We start from the raw sequence: 21714 nt of genomic DNA, 5'->3' as shown, positions 1-21714 counted from the left end.
AAATCATAAAGTAGTAGCTGCACCTCATCTCACACACCGACTATTTGATCTTTAACGAGCCTCAAAATGAAGCTGTCACACTGCTATTAACGATGTATTCATTCGCTACGACACTGAAACGGACATTTTTGTGTAAAATGTATATCATAAAGTGAGGAAGCCTCCCTGGAATATACTTCAACGTCTTCAAGTATTTTCATCCAAGTCCAGTTGCCCTCGGTTCACCCTCCTAGGATAACCATGAGAATCTATACATCTATACATCAAAATGTGTTGAAAGAAGTAACCCGATGATAACTGTGAATGTGTCATACATGCAAGTTAAAGACTCCACTACATATATCCCTTCCCCCTTTTCTTTAGAAGAGATAATACAAAGTAGAGCTTCTGAGGTGTAATAATTGACTGGGACCATTTTTAATGTTGCACAACTGTGGTCAGATTAACCCAGAAGAGACACAGTAGACTGTTTGCTTTTATAAGTGCTGCGATAAGTGAGTCACTTCACCTGTCTCTCATGATAAGTATGTGTTTGTCCTTCAGGGATCAGATGATGCTGATTTGTGGCAGTTGTGATCAAAACGGATAAGAGGAGAGGGGAAGGTGGGGAGGGTAGGGAGGGTAGGGAGGGTAGGGGGTTGCTGCCAGCCAGAATGACAGCTCAGTTGTTGTTGTTTGTATTGTTTGTACAGTTAGGATGAGGGATGTTTACCCTGAGATAACCCAACCAGTTACGATGATAGATTCCTCTCTTATGTTTCATCTATTCTTGCGAAGCAGCTACAGGTGGCCTGATCTGCTGGGAGATACAGATTGCAACATGTCTTTTATAAGTTACATGTATTCTTATTGCAAAAGTCATGTGATTGCACAAAAAAAAAAAAGCAATGCTGTAGGAATGTTTTTAAATTATGGAAGGAGTACAGTTGAGTTATGTAGAAAATCCTTAAACACACAGATCATTGATATATTAATCCTGCTTTCCTTCTGCTTGCTGGCAGTCCAAACACATTCTATCACTGTGACTGCAATTGAACGTATCACAAATATTGCTTTTTTTTATAACATGTTTTTTAAAAATGCCATGTGAGGTTAGAAAAGCTGCTTTCGATTCATGGTAGTGTTAGGCCATTTGTGGTGGTCTACTTGGCACAGTGGAAACCCCTTCCGGGTGTGTTTGAGCCTGTTGTTTCTCCCATGTTGTATCACTTAGGCTGGCCTTCATATGAACACCAGCCACCAGTCCAATGATACAAAATGTTGGTTATAGGGGGCTTTTTTTTTTCTTTTTTTTTTTTTAGAGGAGATTTTTGCTTAGTGCTCAAAGACAGAGGATGTTGTGTTGTTAATCTTAGACTGTAAAGCCCCCTGAGGCTCATTTGTGATTTGTGATATTGGGCTAAACAAATAAAAATGACTTGACTTGTGACTGGAAAATCTGTCAGCTCAACCAGCCGGTTTGGCAGCTAATCAACTTGTGTCCAATTAGTCTTTTTTTATTATTGTTCTAAAACTGGCAGCTTAGAAACTGAATCTCCTTCTTAAATCCTGAATCTCCTCTGTGACATTAAAGTTTGACTTTTGCTGTAGCCAGAAATCAGGTCAAAGTCCAACTCTACCTGACAGTGGCTTTTACAATCTAGGCTTTTTTATTTTACACTCTACCCTCAGCAGACGTCAACCGACTTTGAGTGTATCAACGACTCCAAAGAGCTTGGGAACGGCTTCTCTGCCGGCCTCTAAACACCTCCAATCTAAACTTTGTTGTCACAGAGACTGTAAGAGTGTATATCACTCATTAGCAGCTTGTGCCTGTCTTGACTTGCAGTCAACATTGCACTTCCTGACCAATAAGCTGCCACGGCCAACTGTTTATAGGTGCAGACCCCTAACTGAAACCATGTGTGCCTGTAGCCGGGCAAATATGTTGCTAGGAGGCCTTTGCTGATCTGCCACTCTTTGGAGACTCTGCTCAGCGCTCGTGTGATAAGCGCTAAATCTGGATTTTGGTGAGGATCAAGCACCCGTATAGAATGGCAGGCTGCTAATTGCTTTGTTTGGATGTTATTAAGCGTATGCTAACAGGCTAAATCAACATGACTAAGTGAGTGCACATATTAGTGATGGCGGTGAGTGGATGCTGGTTGACTGAGGTGAAGAATTCTGCTTCCTTGTTGTTGTTTTTTTTGGTACAATAAACAAGCAATGCTAACGCTAACGTCTGAGAACCTTTGTGGCACGTCCAGTGTTTAAACCTTCTTTCCTGAAAAACCTGTTTCCCTGATTTATCATTTTTGCAGTTTGCACAACAACTTATCACCAACCAGAGCAAAGGGTGGGGGTGTGTATTTTTTATTTATTTTTTTCCTCCTTTCACGAGGGAAAGGATAATTACTGCATATGAGTGTGTTTGGATGAAGCACAAACGCTTGTTGTTTTGAATCAACAGTGCAGAGTCAGTTGAACCCAGGAAATGATATTGGCTTACCTTTCTCTCTTTTCTCTGTGCGTCACAACAGATTGTCTTTAAAGAGGCTGCAGGCTCTGAAGCCATGCACATACAACTTGATACATGTACTTTCAGGCAGCTCTCTGCTCACTGACCTGTCCACATAGGTTATTGTACAGTGTGTGTGTGTTTTCTACAGACCTACAATGCCAAATTGGGATTCAAGTTATTGGAAGGGAAGGATCCATCACATAATGCCCCACTGCTGCAGTCTCAGGAAGAGGGCTCGGTGCTTTTTAACCCTCCCCCACACTCGAGTGTGTGGCTGTCAGGAAGAGAGGCTCTTATTGGAGCCCCCCCCCCCCTCTCTCTTTCCCCCTGTCGAGCTCTCCCAACTCCAACTTCTCCGCTTTAAATGGAGTCCTCCATTACACACTATATACTGCTGCTGCTCGTCTCCAGTTCAAGGGTTAAATTGCACGCAGCGAGGCTGACACTGCACAGTCCACTATACCTCCCGCTGTCCTGTTCTCACTTGTTAATTTAGCCACTTCTGCAGCGGCTTTGCAGATTATCCACAATAACTTTGACACGTGCACTAGAACATTTGGAGTTTTGCGAGTGTCAGCACATTGGAGTTGCGCATGATTAGGCTTTATTTTGATACGTTCTAGCTGCATTCATTGATTTTGGGGTTTCGTTTTTGGCATTCAGAGGCCAACAAAAGTCCTCAACGAGCTGACAAATTATGACTTTATAATTGCCTGTTTACACACTCAGCAGACACTGCATTAGCATTCATTTGGGGTCGTGTTTCCGGCCACCTTATAGCAGAATTTAGATAGAAGTTAGTTAGTCCACAGGGATCCACTTTTCCAGTACCTCACCAGTACAGCACACCAGTAAATAAGTTTAAAGAGCAGTTCCTTTAACAATATAAGTGAAGTAATAGTGTTTTAGTGTGGTTTTATACAGTTACTCGGAGCTTTGCATATGTAAGATACAGTATCAGTTCATCAATCTGATCAAAGGATGAGCAACGAAGCACATAACCAAAGGAAGCGCCTGTTTTAATTTCCCAACAGTTCTCACACAATTTGGTCCACGCTCCAAAGTGTCGAGGTTCAGCACCCATCCATAAGCCACACATTTGTTTAGAAAACGTGCTGACAAGCCAAGTTTTTTTTCTCCAAACTTGACTGACTTGCATAGGTGTTGCAGCAACGCACAGATTAGGTCATGCAGATAAGATAATGGAGATGGATGCAGACTAGGTCATGCCTGATAAAAGAGGTAAAGTGTTAGATTATCAACATATGGATCACTGTGAAAGACAGCGCCAGACAAATCTAGAGAAAAGTCACCTGACTCAGAATATGAGTATATGTGTAGACTATCCTCAGAGTAGTCACTGGGCACGCTGATGCTTCTCCTGGAGCTCCTAGTGTCACTTTCAGTATTTCTATTTAGACGTAGCTGCTCTTCTCATTTCAATGACTGTTTTGAGATATTGCTCACTTAGCTAACACAATAATTGAAAGCTCGTATTTCCTGACATAAAGGTGGCAATCTTGAAACACGGTTTGCACGCCAAATAACATGTTAGTAATGGTGATGATTTGCGGTGCAGGCCCGGGACTGAACGCAGGATACATGGGTGAAAACATCCTGCTGCTGTTGCCTGATGTGCCAGGACCAGCGTAGCCTGCAATTTGCTGATCCCTAGTAGTAACCGGAGCTTAAGTGTGCAAAAAAGGGAACTATATTTTTGTTTAGACTTCTTCTTCTTCTTATTCTTGTAAAAATCAGTGAGTGAACTTTGCCACACTGTGCAATTCAGGTGAACGTTGCCTCAGTTTGCTGTCGTCAGTCAGTTATTGCAACGCTGCAAACATAAGATTCAGTTCCACTTTGCTGTCCCTCTGAGGTCACGTCTTTAAATGCACCGTGCTCTCTCCAGTCACACATACAGTATGATTAGAACTTACCTTCTCATTCTCTCTCTCTGTTTTTTTTTACATGCATTAGCAAATAGAAGAAATGTGAAGCACATCCTACACAGATATTTTTGTGCATCTGCCCCCCGCCCCCCGTGCCATTGACCCTGAGCCTTGGGTTTCATCACCTACAGCTTTTTTTCTATTCCTCTAAAAACTGCTGCCCTTACTTCCGTAAACTGGCACATCCTCTGTCACAAGCTGTGAGGAGAGCTTGAATTGCTCCGGGGCTGTCTAATTCCTGAAAATCCAGACCCAGTCAGCTCAGCTTTGCAGTTCCATTATAAGCACTGTCTTGGTTCTCATTTGCACGGCACACAGTCTTGCATTGTATGAATGTAGTGTATAGTGTGTGTAGTGTGTGTAGTGTGAGTGAACATCAACACTTCCTCTGCTAAGTTTCATTAGAATAATTCACTACAAAATGTTCTTTTATAAAAGTGTCACGGAGAACAGTGACAATCAATTTAAATGGACACATTCATCTATGCATGTATATATCAGTAGATGCATCCAAAGCATTACAATGCACTGCACCATTCACTGCCATTATAATACTACTGTGTATTAGTTACTTTTTGTTGGTTGCCTGTAAAATGATTATAAAACATTAAAATATGAAGGAAGCTTATTGTTTGTTAGAATAAGTAAGCAGTTTGAATGATGAATGCAAGAAAAACACATTTCCCACGTCAATGCTGTGAAGGGAAGAAGAATTAGTGGCTAAAATTGCTAATGTCATTATTCATTAGCTTATGTTTGGAGACAAGGGCACATTAACCCGCATATCACTAACATTTACAGACTGGTGAATTGTTCAGCTTAATAAATCATCTCAAAATAGCCGTCCTGTGTAACGGCACTTGTAAATCAGCTTGGAACGCGGTGGAATAATTAAAGAGCAGCTTCTCATGCTAATGAAGTGTTTTTCAAGTTTCCTCTGCAGAAACCGAGGCTATGAAATAGGATAGTAGCACAACCGTCAATTAAAAGAATATAGCGGGGCTTCTCCGCCGGCTCCCTTTGGATGTAGCATTTAAACTAATTGGAAGCAGAGCTGCTGGTGTGTTAAACAGGCATGTTTGGAAAGACAGCAGCGTAGCTCTTAAGACACTTCGGCATTGTTAGTGGGATCAGTGTTGTGCTCAAAGCAGTTCATTTCCACCCCTGTTGCTCTTTTTATGATTTATTGGTTGATAGAAGCTGCAGAGCTTTTTATTCTGAGCAGGCCAGTGTTTACTTCTCATAGTCGGACTTTTAGCTTTTAGTTTTGATTTACTTTCACATAAAACCTGGTGCAAGAAGCAACAGGTTCCAGAATCAATTTGGCAAGCTTGAAAGACGAGTCTGTTTACTGTGATACTTAATATGAGCATCAAGCACTTTGATTTCTGTTCATTATGTAATATCTTTCAAATATAGATATGTTGTTCAGTAAAAGGCATTTAAAGTTAATAATAATAATAATAATTCTAATGTTAATAATTGTATTTGTATAGGACCTTTCATACAGGAATAATAAGGATAATGCAGCTCAAAGTGCTTTACATTAAAACAAATTACACAACAGGTTTTTCACAATAAAAGAGACTAAAAGGAGCGTAAAGCAATGTTAAAAAAGAAACATTAATCATGATGAAGATAGAAAATCAAATTTTAAAATAGTACATGGTAGAAGTAGCTACAAAAAACCTGAAGAGCTTTTGTAAAGTACCTTGTGTGTGTGTTGTCACTTTGCCATATAGAGCACATCTCAGTGGCAAATGATTATTAAAAGTGAATCCATCACGGTTTATCAGTAAGGTCAAGCTTCCAACAGCTCTCGACAACAATTCTTCTTCCACATCATTTAATGACTGTTTTGAATTTTTCAAGCTAAAAAAAATCTCAGGTTTCAAACTGGCTCTGTGTGACTTTTCCTAGACCCACTCTGAGCGCCAACCAGCGCCGTTCAACTCTCACAAACAAGCCATCAAATATTAAAGATAATTACACGTGTCCATTCAGTCGCCCGTTGGCTTTCTCCCCCCATCCACAAATCCCACTGGCCTTTCTAGTGTTACGTGTCACCGCTCCTCCAGCACGAGCTGCTTTTTGAATGTAACCCCTGAGTGACAGCGCACAGGAAGACGCTTCAGAGGTTTATCTTTGGCCTGTGTTTGCTCCACAGAGCCCTGCAGACCTTCGCCTCTGCAGCAGGATATGTGTGTGTGTGTGTGTTTGTGACCAAACACTTCCTCTCACTGTGCATCTCTCTTATAAACACTTTGCATTTTTCACATTTAGGCCTTCCTCTGTTGTAGTTGTACGTTTTGGGGAATCATAGCATGAATAAAAACTTTTTTTTTTTTAAAGGGCAGAAAGTTAATTCTATTCAGGTTTTTATTAATGACACTGCAGGTTACTTAATATGTGGAATGGTTGTTTTAAAAGATGTAATTATACGTGTGAGCAGGAGTATCTATTTTCTAGATGACGATATTTGTGTTTAAAAAAAAACCCCAAACAAACGTAAAAAAGCTGATTGGCTGGTGATAAGAAATCATTACAATACTTGCACCCACCTGACTCATTATGAGAGCCAATCTGCATCTGACTCATAAAAATATGCTTCAATCAACCAACCAAACCTGTTCGACCCCCAAACCGCCTACTGCTCAGAAACTACGCTAAAAATACGAGTACTTAGGTAGAAGTTTATCTGGTTCCACAGCAGAGAAACAGCTGAATAAATGACTGAAGGCAAGCAGATGAGTATCAGCTCAGACAAGGAAGAGACTTGCGAGTTTCATTCACCACAAACATAAAAAAAAAAAAAAAAGACACAAATCTCTCGTCCTCTGCTTCTGCGATAGTCGACGAGCAGGGAAGTGGACAGCGCCACTCTGCCATTGTGGTCAGAGAGGGGATTACATGCTGCTTTCAAGTGTTCCTCGTACACTCTGGGTGTACTCCAGGTTTACTCGGAGTCTGTATTTTATAATCGTATCAAAAATCATACCTTTGGGATTTCTAAATACTGTAGTAACAATAATAATAAATATTTCTATAGCACCTTTTCCAAACTGAAGTTACATGGTGCTTCACATAACACAATATACACCATTTAAGCTAAATGAAATGAGTAGAATATCATATATAAAAACACCAGCCAAGCCTGAGCAGTGATAATGTTAGCTTAAGAATTAGATGAGTGTTTGCTGCTACAAGTCTGTACTGTTCACAGCAGTTTATAGTAAACAGAGCTGTTTGGTGGTGAGACTTAAAGAAAAGTAGACACAGTCATGTAGCTGATTATCCTCTCTGTATAATGCATGATCGTATACAGTCTCCTCTCTGAGACACATGACCACATGTGTGTTTGGTAGCATTGACAGTCTGATAGACATCGGCAGCATCTTTGATGTACCTGTCACTGCAGGATTGCTGACCTGGTTTTGTGTGGTCTTATTCTCTCTCTCTCTATCTTACTCTCTCTCTCTCTCTCTCTGTCTCTCTCTCTCTCTCTCTCTCTCTCTCTCTCTCTCTCTCTCTCTCTCTCTCTCTCTCTCTCTCTCTCCGTCTCTCTCTCTCTCTCCGTCTCTCTCTCTCGTTAATCTTTATTACAGTCTCTTTCTGTCTTTTCTCTGCTCTGAAATGAATAGGAGACTACACACTGACTGCAGTGATCTCTACCAGAGTGTTTCCAGACCTTACATGACATCCCCAACCTGGATATTGGTTCATGGGAGGTTGGATGGAGGTTAGCATCCCTGTTTTCCTGCAGCCTGCTAATAGTAAAGCTTCCCATAGTGTTGGATACTATGACATGAAGGGATCTCTCCACTCTCTCCCCCCCTCCCCCTTTTTAAGCAATCTCCTATATTTATTCTCCACATAGATTAGAAGTGGCTTCTTAGCATTGCAAAAACATGAAGATATTGTTTGAATAAATTCAGAGTTTTGTTAAGGGTTAGGGTCTAAGTGAGGAATTCTTCAAATGCTAACATACTGCTGCTTTTAATCTTTTTCCACATTATTTTACTATCATTAATTTCCCCACATTATGACAGGAAGCAGCAGAGAAAAATAGCAGAAGAAAACAGCTTTTAGGAATATGAACATGTGTTGGAGTAAACTGGAGTTTGATTGGATTTTTAATAAATCTGTGACAGTTAAAGGGTCAGTTCACCCAAATCACAAATAACATCTCCTTTTTTAGTGGTGTTTAGGCAGAACTTACTGAACTAATGCAGTTTGAGCTGTTTGGGAATGAACTCTGCTGGCTGTATTCATCTAAAAGAAAGAACACGTTGAGCTGAGAATACTACAGCAGCACTATAGTAATATGATGCTTGCTGTGGGGGCTGGGCTCATTACTGTTATCACTGCTTTTTCAGTAACGTTGACCAAGTTCCCAACAAGTTCCTCCAATAGTCAAGCAAAGGTTCACGTCACTGTGCTTGGAGCTGAAATTAAATCAAACATGGAGAGCTCTAACCATTGGTGGATTCATTGATTGACAGAAAATGAATCGGCAGCTATTTTGATAATTGATGCGAGTTAGTTTTAAAAAAGAAAAAAGTTAAATGTTGTTTTTTTTAGTCTTATGTGATAGTGAGTGAAGTGAGTGAGAGTGCATCAGTGTGAGTAAGCAGATAGTGTTGTTTTGTACAGGATGGATCGTGCAGCCTGCTGTCTTATCATCACTCCTCTGCTTATCCTGTGAGCAGGTTCTGGCCCCACGTAACCCCCCTCACTCCCTCCCAACTTTTCCTCGCGGACGCGCTGCAGAGAGCCTCCTCTTCTTCCGCGCTCGCTTGTAAACGCCGCAAAGGGACCGATCTGTCCTTCATCATTTCTCCCACATCTCTGCTCACGCTCTTTCATCTCTCTCAGGTTTTTTTTTTCTTCTTTTGCACTCTCTATCGACGGCAAAGGGCTTTGATCCGACGTCCTATCAGTAACAGCGTGGGCCTCGGGCTCTCGTACTCCCTCGCTCCCCTCGCTGTCTCACTCTGAAAACACATTGTCAGGGTGTGGTGGACAACGGGAGTCCACCCAGCTGAAAAAGGCTTTGTTTGTTGTGGTTCAGCTTTGCCAAGGGCAACTGCCTGTGTGGGTCTCCATGAAATTCTTGCAAGCCGTAGTGGTCTGTTTAAATTAGACCCCTTTCCTTCGCCAGTATTTTGCAACCTTTTTGCATCTCCCATATTACCACCTGAGGTCCGGGGTGAAGAAAACAAGCATTACTTCCCATGACACTGAGAGCGGAATCTTTTCTCCCCTCTGCTGCAGATTGCACAACAGCAGAGCAAACATACACATACAAGGAAAGCTTGTGGAAGCCTTGCATCTGAAAGATTTTTTTTATTTTTTTATTCTTCTACAGAGACAACTTTCTATAACTAAGCAGAGATCTTGTAAAAGTTGAATCAGCTGAAGCTTTGCACTTTCTGCCAGCTGCACCAAAAGTCTGGCTGCGTCTGGATCATTCTGATAGTTTCCCTGCTCTCGCTTACCGATCCATGGAAACTCTTGTTGAATTTAAATAAGGGAAGTGTAGTGTGCTGTGCGGGGATATCCTTAGGTTAGCTGAGTCCATTCACCCCTCCCCTCCCCTCCATCCTCTTCCCTACCCCCCCATCCACTTTTCCTCCCTCTTCTTCCATGGGTGCCCTTTGGCCTTCCAAACCCACTGGCCTTCCTCCGCTCCTGGTTAGAGATGTCATAACAGAGCCACTCTGCTGTGGTATTCCTTAGAGGAATGTGCTGCCTTGGGTTCGTGTGTATGTGTGTGTGTGGTTTGGCTGCCGTCTGTGCAGCGGATCAGGTCAGGCCGGCGCTGGCACCCTCCCTAGGCCCACCTGTCGGTGCCAGTCGAGGCAGAAGCAGCGCAGCGTCGTGTCCCTCCTGTCCTCTGCAGGCATCAGCACAGCCGACGACTAAACCAGCACACACGCGCCAGCCAGCTGTGGGTGTGTGTGAGTGTGTGTGTGAAAAGAAAGCTGTGCACACGTGAAGCCTGCCCATAGTGCAAAATAACCCTGCACATAAAGAATTGATTGAGTTGTTTGATCACTACCTTTGACTCAACGGTTGCTTGAGCAGGTGTTAAGATATCTGGCTTCCACACCTCACTTTGCAGGCTATACTCAACAGCTCTTATTATTTCCCCTATCATTTGCATTTTCAACTTAATAACAGACAACAACACATTTCATCCCCTACCGCTCCCTTTTTAAAACAAGCTTTCATTGCTGATTATTGTATGTGTACTAACCTGCTAGCTTCTGTGCTTCTTAACCTTTCATGGTAGATTAGATAGCAACAATGTAGCTTTGATTTTCAATTCCTCCTTGTGGGCTCACATCGATCTCTTGACTATCCAGCTTTCGGTTCTATCTTTGTGTCAACTACAGAAAAAGGTTGAAAATATTTAGCTTAGCTTGGGTTAGCACAGACTTGAAGCTAGGGCTAATCGTGATTATTTTGCCCAATATTGAGGTTAGGCTAGGCAGCTGGGGAAACGTGACTTTTCTTTGTGTTGATGAATTGACTGTAGTCTGTCCTGTACATTTACTGCCACACTGACAACTTACTGCTAAGTTTTTCCTCTGCTCCGCTTTCTCGTCACTTTTCACTTTTCACTTTTCACTTTTCAGCCACTCACTCGTTATCCACACACATTACGCACTGTGCCATTCCTTAAAAGGAGCTATGCTACTGAGAGTTTCCCAGGCAACGACACAGAGGTTGACTCACGTTTCGGAACAGCGCTGCACAGAGAGGCCCACAAATGCGATTGATTTCAGAATGAATGGATATGTGGCGTTATGTTTGGCATTAAAAAAAGATATTTTTGGCCTGGCGGGGGTTCTCTTTGGCCTGGTGCTTTGCCGGCTCTGTACAATTGTAGAGGAAACACTGATATCATAGTATGTGCTATCATTTTTCAGTTACTACAGTAGTTATATAATATGTATTTTATATATATTATTATATATTTGTCCTCTACTATCAACACTACTCTAATTGTTATTCATCTCCTGTACAGAAGAAGAAGAATGTGAGTAGAAGCTATAATTTAAAGACATGAGCTGTAGTGATGTGTGTAGTGTGGGACATGTGTTGAGACCATGCACATATACAGATTTATGAAGAGAAATAAATCAATGTTAAAGCACAAAACCAATATCTAAGTTTTTATAAAATAGTTCAAATAATGTTTTTTTTAGACTTTTTACACATAACAGCTCTGTAATGTTTACAATGTTCACATTTTTGACAGAAAATCTTTCCATTTGAATGCTGTTTCTATTTGGATGTTCTTATTAAACATGGCTGTCCCTTAAATGGTGACAGGAGAGCTAATCAGATTATAATTTGAAAAGGTGGGTTAATATAAAGCACATAGTGTGAGCTATTGGTGGTGTCAACAGCTCCAGAGTGACGAATTGATGAAACTAATTGGTGGTATTGCCATATGGTGCAGACACCACCGAGTAACTAAGTATTTGTTGTTATTTCTCGTCGGACTCCTTGAAGCCAAAGTGTTTCCAAACAGCTGGACTGTACCTTTTCTGTTTTGCGTCATTGCAAAACAGAATGTGGCACAAAAATCAATTTATCTTGCATTTATAGTCATTGCATGCCAGAATCTTAATTGAAAATAAAATTGGATTAACTTCTCAGCACTACTCAGAGCAGTAGGAGACACTATGAACAGCAGCCGTTGGTCAACACTAACTGCTTTAAAAACCCACAGCGTTTAATTTTTCATTCATTTTGTGTACTTGTGATGCAGCCATCCCAGCAGCTCCACACACATCACTGTACTGTTCACACAGAGGTGAAAGTTAACAGTCAGTTAGCCTAAATCTAGGTGAAAAAGGGCCCCGACTTGCCGAGGGAGACGAATGTGACTCGAATGTTTTGAGAGGGCCGGAATAAGACCGAATGGCATCTCAGCAGCAGGAGGAGTCACGTGACTTGGCTGCTATTTGTCTTTTGGTTGGCCTCAAGGTGGAGAATGATCCTCCTAACAGCTGCGGGAAGCATTTCCGGCGGAGGGTTTTTCTCCTCAGCCAAGCACACGGAGGTCCTGCAAATACAGTGAAGCCGGCAGGATGCATTGATAACTGCTTCCTCGCCACACATAACACATTCTCAGCACACACACACACAGCACAGGTCTGAAAGTATGGAACTGTGCTGAGTAAGTCAGTCGTTAATATACTTTTTTTTCCCCCCCTCTGGAGATATTTGAAACTACCATGTTTTTTTAAATCAGATTTTAACATTCAGGAAACTTTTCAATGGTCTGTTTTCAGCCTGAATCTGATACAGCATCTCTAATAGAAACCTGTTGGAGGTGGGGTTAAAAAAAAGAAGCCTTGAAGCCTTTTTTCCCCTGTGTGTAAGGACCTGATAACACCACGAGCACCAGAGCAGAACCGTCAGAATGCGCTGACCAAAGAAAAGAAGTGCTGCTAATGTCCCACTGTGTGTGTGTGTATGTGTGTGTGCGCTTCAAAGAGCACGATGACATACAGTAAGTGCATTTCGTAAGGCAATAAAGGCTGAAGATTTGGCTGGTGCATACTCCGCATGTCATCGCTAAGCGCCTGAGTGCAAGCCGCTTCATTGTGTTCAATTGCCTCGCAGCCAGCGATGAGAGACAGGGCGCTGCCACCCACAAGCTCTCGCTGCAGTGGGAGCCCGGAAGGTCGCCTGTTTGAATCCCTGAGTCCAAAATGCTTTGCTTTTTCTTTAAAGATTAAGCTTAGGTGCCTTTGAGCAAGGCGCCCAGAGCTGCTTGAACAGTCAACAGTAGAAAGCTGTAATTATACTGAAAATGAATGAATGTTTTTACAAATGCAAGTCAACAAGAAGAGCTAAAATAATCAAAATCTATAATCTATGGATACAGTTTACCATCAGCCATATATCATTCTCAATTAGATACTTAAGCCTTACTAGAAGTTTCCAAGACAACGTGCACATCACTTGAGGCTCTGCTTATAAAGGATATGTGACATGTTATACATTAAGCAATGGAAAGGTTAACCAGTTACAGAATGATGGGAAGGCCAGGCAGTCTCCATTGTCCTAAGTGGCAGTGGGGATTAAACTTAAGTGTAAAGAGAATTAAAGGTTAGTCAGTGTCTGCAGATGAATAGCAGTTAACAAAAAAAAAAGAAATCAAATATGCGTGGTGTGCAATTTGAACGTCTTAAGACCTGTTTTGTTTTGGAGGAAATATTGGGTGTGATCTTGTGAAGGAGATGACATGCTCTGTTTGCGTGTCTGCATTGTTGCACCAACGGAGAAAGAGGCGTGTGTGTGTGTGTGTGTGTGCGTGTGTGAGAATGAGTGAGACTTCCTGTTGAAGGAGGGGCTGTGGAATGGGATTGACAGGGAAGTTATGTCTGGTATTTATGGCTTTTTGTATGCAACTTAGTTATCTTAAGGACAGGGCATGGGAGCCTGTTAAGGTACCAGACTACAAACCAGGTATTAGTCAACCTCCAGACTATTATGAAGATGTTACTCATCATTTAGTGTTCACATACAGTCTTCTAGAACTCTCTAAAGAGTCAATACACTGCACCATTATCCTCTGAATCTGATAAACTGCAATGCATCTGATGAATCAATTTAAGAAATTAGTTGTAACCACAATAACCCTGCTTATCAAGAGCTGCACAATTTCTTCAGTTTTATTGTTACAAGCTGATGTACATATTTAAATACTCCTGTCAGAAAATGATGTGCACGGCTTCAATGCTAAGCTAAAGACAACTCAATGAATTCCCGAGCTGAGACAGCTTAATGAGGCAGCCAGCAGCAGGAGCGGTATGAGAGGTTGTAACCGTGGCTCTTAAACTGACAAAAAAAGTCTGTAATTGTGAATCATGTAGTGGAGGAATCTGCTGCCACGCAGATGGCCAGTAAAGCCGAGCAGCTTTTGAAACTCCTGGTGGAAAATCTATCAGAAACAACTGTTTCTGAACCTTTTTTTAGCCCACCACCCCGCCGCAGGCCATGTCCTCCCAACCCCTCGCTGGTATCAGATCACTTTTCACATAACTTGGGTTTCCTTCAATTTATCGCAGCCTGTCTCTGATGTGACAAAAACGAGCAGTGGTGTTGTTCTGAGCAGGCACTAGTGTGAATGTTGTGTATGTGGTACATGTAGTGCACGAGCTGCTTGTACAACTGCTTTCTTCCACTTAACTGAGCTGCTATTTAGTAGTTTTTGGTAGTAGCCAGCAGGTTCACTCTGCCACATGTCTATGAGTCACTGTATGACTCTCTGTGTGGATAGACTCAGGAGCTCCACCACTGCCCTCACAGTGATCAGTGAAAACGGCCCACAGTCCCACAGCTCAAATCGACCATGCCAGTCCCACAGCCCACCGGACTACCTCTGGTTGTCCGGTGGGCTGGCTGTCTGCTGCATCCCAATATTTAGGTAACCATGTCAGCTGGTTAACCACAGTTTCTACATAGAATAATCCTGCCTGCTGTTAAAAATACTGAAAGTATAAGTTTACATCCAGGAAGTTTCTAATGACTGTTTCATGTGGTAAATACAAGTGAGCTCCTTGAAGTGCAGGTTTCTGAATCATTCTGTACTGCTGATCACTTCAATATGGCAGAAGGTTTTCATCTGCATCATTTGCACCTGACTGAAAGGCTGCAGTAAGTAAAAACACAGTTTCTGTATTGTCCTGACCTCCTCTGTGTTTGTGACTCAGAAACACAACACAACACAGTAACTTTACAGACATGGCCGAAAATATTGTTACCTTTCCTTTAAAAAAAAAAAATCACTGTATGTCACAGCTTCTCATGTCTTTGTTTCCAGCGTACCACAGACTTCTGCTGGCTGAGCCAGCTAACTTCCGGTTAGCATTTTGCTAACTTGAATGGGGATAAGATAATTTAATGGTGTAGCCCTTTGATCAAATTCTGATCTTGGTCATATCGTGGGGGTTTTGTGACATTCGAAACAAGTTAGCCACCAGTTTACAGCCACAACAGACTAGGCTACAGCAAGCCTCTGTTGTAAGCACTTGGACAGTGTTTTTGTAATTACTGTCACTGCCAGAAGGGGGAGACAAAAGTCCCACCCTGCAGCTTTAAGTTAAACTGACAGAAGTTATATGGTAACCATCATTCTTTATATCACACTGAATAAACTTTGCCTTTGATTTATAACTTGACACATTGTTTACCACAGTAAAACAAATAAAAATGTTGTTAGTCCTTAGCTTCATATTTTGTAGAATATTCTTTGGAGGCAGTAACTATAGTCAAGCTCTGTAACGGTGAATAAGGGTTCTACACTCTCCACGTCTCCCAACTGCAAAGTTCAGCTCTTCCCACAGATGTAAAGTGGGATTCAGATCAGGACTCATAGCAGACCACTTCAGAACAGTCCAAGGTTTTCTACTCCTTCTTGCTTGAGTATTTGTACTTGATGTATATTTGGGGTCATTATCCTGCTGGAAGACCAGTGGCCTGTGTCTAAGACACAGCTTACTGACACTGGGCTGTAGGTTTCTCTAAAAAGCTTTCCTAGTCTTGTGATTTCATTGTGCCCTGCACAGATTGAAGGCACCCAGTGCCCCAGGCAGCAAAACAACTCCAAAAACATCACTGAGCCTCCTCCATGTTTCATGGTAGGCATGGTGTTCTTTTCTTTGAAGGCTTCATTTTTTCTTCTGTAAACATAGGGTTGGCATGATTTACTAAAAAGGTCTCGTTTTGTTTCATCTGTGTCTTTCATCATCTCCACACATTTTCCCAGAAGGACTGTGGCTTGTCAATGTGCATTTTGGCAAAGTCCAGTCTGGCTTTTTTGTGTCTCACTCTCAGAAGTGGGGTCTTCCTGGGTCCTGGAGTTTATTTTCATTCAAACAACTATTGTACCTTGAGCTTGAAGACCAGCTTGGATCTGTATTGAAGTTTTCTTTGGTTCTTTCTCGACTACTCGAGAAATACTTTTCTTCAATCCCTTAATTTTCCTCTTCCAGATATGTTGGCTACAGTTCCATAGGCCTTACACTTAATAACATTAGCAACAGTGTTCAGAGGTACATCAAGCTCTTTGGAGATGGCCTTTGTAACCTTTACATTGACCATTCTTGGCTGTTACCTTTTTTTTCTAATGCCTTCAACCACTCTATAGTTTTCCTTCTGTTTTCCATGTTCAGTGTGATCCACACAGTGGCACAAAACAGCAGAGTGAGTAATTTTCTCCTTTTAAACTGGCTGCATGAGTGATTTTTATATCGAAAACACCTGTGATACTAATTAAAAAACCATAGTCTGCTTAAAGTACCACCACAGATCAGTTTATTTCTCACAACTTCTAAAGGGTACCAATCATTTCTACTCCAGGCTATTTTTGAAAGTCTTTGTACAATAAGCACAAGTTCAGTTATTTTCACAACATTGATAATAAAATATCTGTCGTGGGTGACTGGTGCATTTTAATAAAATGAAAGGGTAGCAATTATTTTAGCCACGTCTGTATAAATACTAGGCCTACTTAACAGCTGCTAAATGGGAACTGTGGGCAAACACATGAAGGCAGGGTCAGTGCTTTCAGCGAGGAATGGCTAGCTACAAAACCTCTGGCAAAGTCAACAAACATACCTACCATAATCTAAATTCACTAATAGTCGGCTTATGCCTGGTTTTTCTCAGTTTGACTGTGGAATCAGGCCTGGGGAGAGAACTGCAGATGAGCACATTAGCAGAAGAGAATATGGATTAGTAATCTGTCAACAGCCACACACAGTAAAAACAGTGATAGTTAGTTAATACATTGATAAATCACCTGAAACTTTCTCTGATGCAGCTTCTTCATTATGAGGGTTTGTGTTCTTTTGTTTTTATAACATTGAAGATTAAATATTTGCTGTTGGTTGGACAAAACAAGATATTTAAAGACAGAACTAAAATAATTATTAATTATGACAGTAAAAATAACTGTCACTTCCAGTCCTGTGATGTCTTGTCTTTTTAACCATCACTGTGTCTGTCGTTGGTGAATACACAAAAGTACAAACCATGACTCATGTAACATTTAAAGAAGAATTTGCGAGCGGTGACATTTTTATCTGTAATTTGTGTCTGTGGTCTATTTGTCAGACTGGGTAGGGTTAGGTTGAATGTGTTTGGGTTGAAGGGGAACAGGAAGAGCCTGGGCTTTTTTTTTGTTTTTTTTTGTGACTAGGCGATGCATCACCAAATGTAGCAGAAGACGACAGGAAAACGGGTTTTATCCGTCTCGCCACCCCTTCCCTTCTCTCTCTAATCCTACGCTCTGTGCTTTCCAGCATCCGACACTCCACACCTTGTCGGTTTGCGGAACGCCGTTTGGAAAAGAGTTTAAAGAGTTCTCTCTCTGAGGACTAAACTAAAAGCCGTCCAAATACAACAGGATCCAGCAGACGTGCAGTGATGGGAATAATAAATAACAATATACGGAGCAGAAAGCAAACACATCTTCAGTGTTTGGTCATGCCAGAGCCCTGCTGCTGTACTCTGCTGACTCTGAGCTGTCCTCTAATATTAAGTGCTCAGACATGCATCCAACTGCTTTATATACCTACTTTAAAGCTTTACATCGCTGCCCCCCCCCTCTATTGTCTTGACTTGGATTGGTTGGGTAAAATCTCCACCCTCCTCTTGGCTTATGGCAGCATTTGGAAGACTTACAGCGTTACTCGCAACCAACGCCAACAGTTTGTAAAGGTTTAGGCTCCCTCCAAGGATCCCAATAAGGTGTGAAAAGTATAACATACACAGTCACATGGTTTATGGCTGGAAAAATAACTTGTATCATGTAAGCTTATCTTTCCCTGAGAGCCGGCGTGGAAAGTTTAGCTTATAGATGGTACCCTACCTGCTCAATGAGAGTCTGTGTCCAGGCTTGTCAGCTCAGGCAATTAATGTTTCCACAATTTAAGGAAAAAACACAGCAGAATTGCCCCTGCTGAGACCACCGAGCTCTTCTCACGTGTTCATTTTTTTTTTTTTTTTGCTTTGTAGATCGCTCACACCCTCACTCGAAAAATCTCTTGAAAGAAAGCCCGAACAGAAAAGACTAGTGGTTCAGGATAACTTTTCATGTTGCTGAGGGTTTCTATTTTTAGCTCAGGCTGTGGTCCTGACATATAATGCCTAAAGGAAAGTAAAGGAGGAGGGGAGGGAGGGAGGGTCTTCAGGAGCAACTGCTGTCCTGCAGAGGTGGATGGTTGCACAGCTTTCTCATTGAACAACAGCACCTTGTTAGTCTGATCCTTACTTTTGAAGATACCCTGATTTTAGGATAGTCTACAGAGGTTCCCACGGCAGGCCATGCAGTCTGCTGGCTTTTATTTTGACACAGGATCAAGGTGCTCTGGGCATGTTTGGAACCGGCTCAGGTTTTTAAAGGACTTTGCGGTGGCTATGTTTGTGTGACGGTTTTGTTTAACAGCAGTTTATAAAGGATGCTTTGGTGTCCTTGACAGCTTTTTTCCCATGCGGCCTCTCCTCTTTATTCTTTATATCAAACCTCTGCCTCATCTTCATAAACCATTTTTCTTTTCCAAAGAAGGAGCCAGTCCATCCTCACACAAGTTATTGTAGCCGTGGTTTTTTACTCGCAAACAAAACTGGTTTGGAGAGAGAATATGTTCTCTGAGTCTAATCTGCTGCAGATTTCGAAAAATCCTCTTTGTGAGATTATAAATTATGAATGGCTAGAAATACAAATATTCCTGATTGATAAATCCTTGTTAGGGAAATAAATCCATAATCAAAATGTTAGGTGTAATTATGCAGAGCCAGCCTGGCATTGAGTTTTTGGCTGTTATAGTTTTATTCCTGATCATGTGTTGACTGTTTGCTGTGTGTGTGTGTGTGTGTGTGTGTGTGTGTCCGTGTCCGTGTGTCTGTGTGTGTCTGTGTGTGTCTGTGTGTGTGTCATCTTCCTGCTTTGTGGCCTCACTGGCACCAGTTTGGTAGTAAATGAGTCTCCTGTGATGAGCTGTAGTTGGTGCATGTTATGACCTTAATCTAATCGTTTCTGAGATAATGAGGAATGCTCTGTTAACCAAATATCACTTAGTGCTTTAGTTTGTGTAGATAATTAAGTCATATTGAAAGTTTGATTTGAAATAAAGTCAGTGAATTGAAATGATGTCACTTGTTGGCAGAAGGAAAGATAGATGGGAGATGTTACTGTTATTTAATACATCTCTCTATTTGTTTTTGTATATGTAAAATGTTTATTACTATTTATTAGAGCCAGACCGATATATCAGTCAGCTGATGTTTTGTTTACGATTTGTTTTTAAAGTTTTATATAGGCAGCATTTCATGTATATTTGATCCTTTTTCTTAAATCAAGTTTAGTAGATCCTTACATTTACTTTATTTGTTTTGTGTTTTATTATTTATAGGAATTCATAATTATTCAATTCCCTGTGGTTTACTGTTTCACTGCACTGATGTCATTTTATACAGTAAAGTTTATAGTAAAATTGTAAAATGTCATGACACCATTACATATCTTTATCACCAGTTGATGACGATAGTTAGATAAAAACATTGCAAAATATGTGTGTTTTATTCTGTATATGTATGACTTGGGTAACATGCAGGTGTTACAAGTCACATTACATCCTCTGGGATTTATTGTTAAGAAACATTAACATATGTGGAGGGGTGAGTTAATATTTCTGAGAAGTGCAGTGTACATTTTTATTATTAAAACAGATGAGCTGATAGTTCATGACTAACATATTTAGTAAAGTGGTAGAGCTTGTAGTGACATGCAGCTGCTGACACCGAGCACTGCTTTATGTATGATCAGCCTTACAGAGATGCTTGTGAATCACTTCCATGGTGTACAAAGCTGATTGTAATTTTCAGTGTGTGACTCCACTAATGTAGAACAGACGCATGCTTTTGTTGACTCTGCATTTTTTGACCCTAAATGTTTTTGTGCTTTTACTTTAGATCTTCTTCTTATCATGAAGAAGGCACAGCTCAGTTAAGATGAGCTTGTTTATGTGCTTGTGGATAGTTGACCTGCTGGTCATTTGTTTCCATATGTGGACATAGAGTCAAGAGATGGTTGATGGTAGTATGTCATGATTCCATAATAAGAAGGAAGAGAAAAATCCTTCATTCCTATCATTTTTGTTGTTTTAGAAGCATTTTCAGTATACATATACAAAGATACTCAAAGTAAAATACTAAAAATAAATCACTATTTAGAAGTTTAAAAAGCAATTTTAGGAGTTCAACTGAGCTATGAGAAGACACACTGTATTTACAAATTCTTCTTCTACTATAAAAAAGACTGCCAGATACATAATGTAGGTTTCAAAACATTTGAAAACAGATTTTGCTGATATGAACTAGAAAATGATTCAACATCTTTATAAGACTATAAGATACACACACAGTACATTATGGTGAGACACATTGAATGTAAGTGTTTTTATTTACAGTTAGAGCATCATGTATAAGTTGCCAGTCATTCACTTAAAAATGACCTATGTAGAGTTGTTGCAGCTGTTAAGCTACCAAAAAGAAGAGAAACAGACCACAATGAAAAAAAGCATTAGTATTTGTATAGACAGTCATGTGATGAAGTGTTAAATAAAACACTGATTTTATTAACAAAATAAAGTAAAAAGGTGTAATCACACATGTTTTTAAAATGTTAAAGTTTGTCTCAGCCATCATTTTTGGCACCAAATAGTTTTATCAACCACTGGCTGATATTCAGCAGACAGATGTGACAGATGTGCTGTAGACACAGTGCTGGACACATTTAGTTGACTTTAACTGGTGAAATGAGACAATAAAAGTTTCATAAGTCTATGCACATTATATATTATATATTATTAAGACCAATAAATAATTATATAATAATAATAATAATAATAAAGAGTGAATTTGTAGAGAAAAAAAGAGAAAAGATGAGGGAAGAAGAAATCAGTTTTTTTCCTGTATTGTTAATGATGGTGGGAAGCTGTGTTCTCAGCCAACAGCAGAGCTCTACTTCTACCTTTCTTACCTGTATTGATGGAAGGCCTCAGAGACAGCAGGTGAGAGCAGCTGTCAGCCTCTGTGATGGAAGACACACATTAGTACTGCAAGAAGCTGCTGGATGAGCTCAGCATTTTGCTGCCCACAGAAATTTAGTGTTGGAGAGGAAAGGGCAAAAAAAAAAAAAGGGAGGGAGGGAGGTGGGAGTCAGCTAGTGTCTGA

General features: G+C 40.8%; 1 protein-coding gene across 3 annotated transcripts in view; it reads left to right on the top strand.

Annotated features, from left to right (window-relative positions):
• The window catches only part of tab2 (TGF-beta activated kinase 1 (MAP3K7) binding protein 2), a 39439-nt gene that overhangs the window by 753 nt on the left and 16972 nt on the right, over positions 1 to 21714 (top strand). The window lies entirely within an intron of this gene.

Source organism: Scomber japonicus, chromosome 17, assembly GCF_027409825.1.
Source record: "Scomber japonicus isolate fScoJap1 chromosome 17, fScoJap1.pri, whole genome shotgun sequence".
Classification (NCBI taxonomy): domain Eukaryota; kingdom Metazoa; phylum Chordata; class Actinopteri; order Scombriformes; family Scombridae; genus Scomber; species Scomber japonicus.
This window is presented reverse-complemented; position numbering and strand designations above follow the sequence as displayed.